Genomic DNA, 4,367 nt, shown 5'->3' on the forward strand with positions numbered 1-4,367 from the left:
TCACCGTTTAGGCGCTAGAGGGTAAAAAAATCAAAAACCACAGGTCGCAAAATGTATTTTTTTCAAATATTTTTTTTATGGGTTCCTAAGGGGTAACTCGTCAAAGTAGAGCCCTTTGGGCGAAAATTTCGTCCGTTTTGCTCTATCTTGTACTGTTTTGACGCTATAGCGGATTTCTTGGCGAAAACATCGTGGAAAAGACAAAATGGCCTATGAAATCGTAAAAAAGGCTTCATGTCACAGAATTGTAAAGGGAGTAATACTTAGACCACGCGTTACGGGTCGAACGACACCCTCTTTGGGGCTTAAGGGTCCCTAGATTATCTACTACCACTAAAACGTTGACTTTTACATAACAATCTGACAAAATTGGATTTTTAATTAAAACCGTCACCGAACAGCAGAAGTTCCATGTCCCAAATTTTAGAGCAAGAAGACCCCGACAGATGGTTCGAGTATGTCAAATTTTGGGCCCGGAAGACCCTGTTCCCCTATACCCTCTCCTTAGCTCGTCTCGGGTGTCAGCGCCGCAGGCCGAGCTATATGTGTGCCAGGCGCGTCGCAGCGTAACAGTGTTTCGTGAGATATCGCGAAGCCTGTTACGCGAGACGTGGTCTGGCGTACATATAGCTAGTTTATTTGGTTATGTTCTTCAGTAAATCGCGAGACTGAAATGGTCGGGCCGCAGGCCAAGCAGGCCCGGCCCCTGCCGAACGGAGTTGCCGGCGCAGCGAAGTGGAGCTGGCAACTGCGTTTGGCAAAAGGGCGGGCCTGCTTGTTTTGTTGTCGTTTTTTTCATACGGGCTATTGCTGGCCATGGTTCTGATGTATACGATGAAGAGGAGAATGTTATGGAGAGTAGTTTCATGCAGAAACAAATTGCTAATTGGCAGAAGGTAAGTACAATCTGACGGTGTGCCGACACGGAGCGGGTATGGCTTCAGGCAGAGACAGCACGGTCGCGTGGGAGGGCACAAATGACGGTGGCCACGCGTCGAGCTGCAGTCGGGTTAGAATGTTCTGGCGCTGAAGACCGATTATTGTTTCCAGGATAATGGCGACGACAGTGACGACATGGCCCAAGACGAACACGTTGCGTTAATGCGGGCAGGATATGACAGTCCAAGGGTATGTACAGTCTTGCCTTTATCATACGGTCAAGGGGGTTTTCACTCGGAATTTTTGTGTATAGTGTATAACATATTGCGTGCATTACCCGGTATTGCACCGGTGTTAAACAGGCTTTGCAACCAAAATTCTACCATTATAGAGCATATTTTACTACTTTTAGGTATTACACTATCCGTAATACCTAACTTAGGTGTACAGTGTATTACGCAAGTAACAAGCAGGCCCGCCCTTCCGCCAAACGCAGTTGCCAGCTCCACTTCGCTGCGCCGGCAACTCCGTTCGGCAGGGGCCGGGCCTGCTTGGCCTGCCGGCGGCGATGGTCGGGGCTTCGGCCCGACCATTTCAGTCTCTCGATTTACCGAAGTACATAATCAAATAAATAGCTAATGTGACCGGTAAATCACTTTGCATATTTGAGTAAACTTACTTCCAGCGGGGGGCCTGCGGCCCCGGAGAATTGCTCCTTTCACATGGCAAAAGACTGTAACGGGGCAACACCGCTACACCCCACCCTTCTGCTTTGCTCAAAAAAATACAAAAATAATGAACGAGCGCAGTTTTTAGATTGTATTGTTTGTTGTTTTACCCATTGTTTTCATTATATCCACGGTTAGGTCCGAAACAGTGAAAGATACGGCAAATCTGAGGGTAGTTCTTAAGTCAGAATGTGTTGTTTTGGGGAGGTACTTCCTCTGACATTTTACGATTGGACGCCTCCTTGTACGTCTTTATGTGCAATGTGGTCATTTTCGCCGTATTTTCGTCGAAAAAAGCACTCTAGAGCCCAAACGGTGCAAGATAGAGTTAAACGGACAAAATTTTCGTCTAAAGGGGTCTACTTTCACGAGTTACCCCTTAGGAGACCATAAAAAAATATTTGATTTTCTACTTTTTGGACCAACCCCTATTTCTTTGTTACCCCCTTTCACCCCGTTAGGGGTGGTTGCCAGGATTTGCACCAAGCGTTTCGTTGTCCAGAAGTGACCCCTAAGATACCCTGAAATTTGTAGACCTCTAGCTCATCTCCTTCCTCTTACACGGACGACGGACGGACAGACACGAGAGCGGTTGCATAAGCCCGCTTTAATGCTTTTTTTAAAAGCAGAAGGGCGGGCTAAAAACCCCCTCGCATACGGTAGCCTGCCCACACCAGTTTGAACCACAATCTCGAACAAGGCACTACGTGCGTGGGGTCAAACAGCCACCTTGTAGAAGGAAAATCAATTTGAACGCAGTTTGTTATTTTGTACAACTCCGGGGCCATCTCCATTCAGACATTTCTTATGATGATGAATTGGATGAGACATTCAAATGAACCTCCGTCAACACATGGTCTTTAGTTTGAGAGTGAGCCCCTTCAGCATCATCATCGTCAGACCCATCAGAGTCCACATTGTTTTGGGGTAAAACAGTCTGAAACCCCTTGTGGTAAAACCGAAGGGCATCAATTGGCATCTTGGATTTGTTCTCTGGTGAAGAAAGTAAATGAATAAGTACAGGGGCAACAATAAGGAGGATAAAACGCAGATAATTATGAGAGAAAACAATAACCAACTGAAACTAGAAATAGAAAAAAACAAGTGGATGTGTAATAACATATGTACTTTTCTGGTGTATCCCAAGTTTGACAACCTAACCTAAAGGGTTCAAACCCAAATCAAAATTTCAGAAACGACTACAGATTACACTCCGTACACCATAACGAATACAAAACATATAATTTTCACATTTTGTGGACTTAATTACATCACATTCTAACCTCACAAAGACAGCAAAATAACACAACTTCTCATTTCTCAAATAGCTGAGATTTTATACGTTTTGAAACTAATTCAAGCCAAAACTATTCAATATTGTAATGGCTACTGTGTTTTCAATTCGAAATGTTACTCTGGAGATGTATTTATCGTGAAAGAACAGAGTTGCGAAAACAGAATTTCCTGACCCGGCAGTGATGTCCCTGGAAATCAACTATTCCACGGCATTATTGAGTAAGGCAACACTCAAAATACACCAAAATATTGATTGATCAGCATTCTCGAAGGTTCATTCTAGCTTGGAATATTTTTTTCGAACTGTTTTAGTCACTTACCTTGCCACGGCAGACCTCCAAACTTCGCCGAGTGCTCACAGCCACCAAACCGGAGCGTCGTGACTGTTCTTGTTTACACACATACACACAGTGGCCGAATCGATCCGTTCGATACCTGGAGAGTCGACTCAGGAGCGTCCAATCTATCGATCTGCGTCGCGTAAAAGGCGCTATCATTCAATTTAGCCTCTCGGGAATAAACGAAAGTAGTTGATGTCCGTGGACATCACTGCGGGATAAAGGGTTAAAGTACCTTGGAAAGTACCTACAAAAAGACGGTATAGGTATTCCAAAAAATACCTAGGTATCGGCAAGGTAGAATCGAATCTTCAGTACCTAGGTAAGGTAAGGTAGCGAGATAAGTACCTAGGTACTACCTAGGTACTGTTCTACCCACCCCTACCTACAACTGGCGCAGCCGGTATAGTGCTCTTGTTAAGCCTCGGATATGGGACCAACCTTGCATTTCTTAGTAGAGCAAAACCGACTTTTGGGGCATTTAGTACATACCCCTAGGTCACATTTAAGAAGTGGTGCCCAACTTGACCCCGTGTCTGGGCCCCTGTACGGCGGGTTGCATGTCCCTCAGGGGCAAACTTAACAAAACAGCTAAATGGCGTATTCACGCTGTTGTTTTTGAGCCGGCTTACATCGGATTGGCTTCTTACATGTTAAAGACACTTAAAGACACCCACATTGCCGATGTAAAACGCATTGCCTAACCCTAGGACGTAAAATATTGAGAAATCTAGTCTAAATCATCAGAAAACTGCATGTAGACGATTTTGAGAAAATTTGTCGATATTAGCCCGAAAAGTACCGTTTCCTACGCCTGTTGGGTTGCGGAACACAAATGTGTGCACCGGAAGTCGATTCGGTTACCGGAAGTACCGTAAATCAAGATGGCGCCCATCCGGGGCCTAAATACAAAACGTACAGAACTTCGTGCATTGTCAAGTGCGGCAGGGGCCGGGCCTGCTTGGCCGCCGCCCGACCATTTCTGTCACGCGATTTGCTGTAGAACATAATCAAATGATGTAACGGGCCTTCGGCCCGCAAAGCCCGTCGTCCTTAAAATTTGCCCCGTAGACACAAGAAAGGGATGTAACGGTGAAACACCGCGACTTCAACCCACCCTTCTGCT

Source organism: Frankliniella occidentalis, unplaced genomic scaffold (genome assembly GCF_000697945.3).
Source record: "Frankliniella occidentalis isolate FOCC.00 unplaced genomic scaffold, Focc_3.1 Scaffold181, whole genome shotgun sequence".
Lineage (NCBI taxonomy): Eukaryota > Metazoa > Arthropoda > Insecta > Thysanoptera > Thripidae > Frankliniella > Frankliniella occidentalis.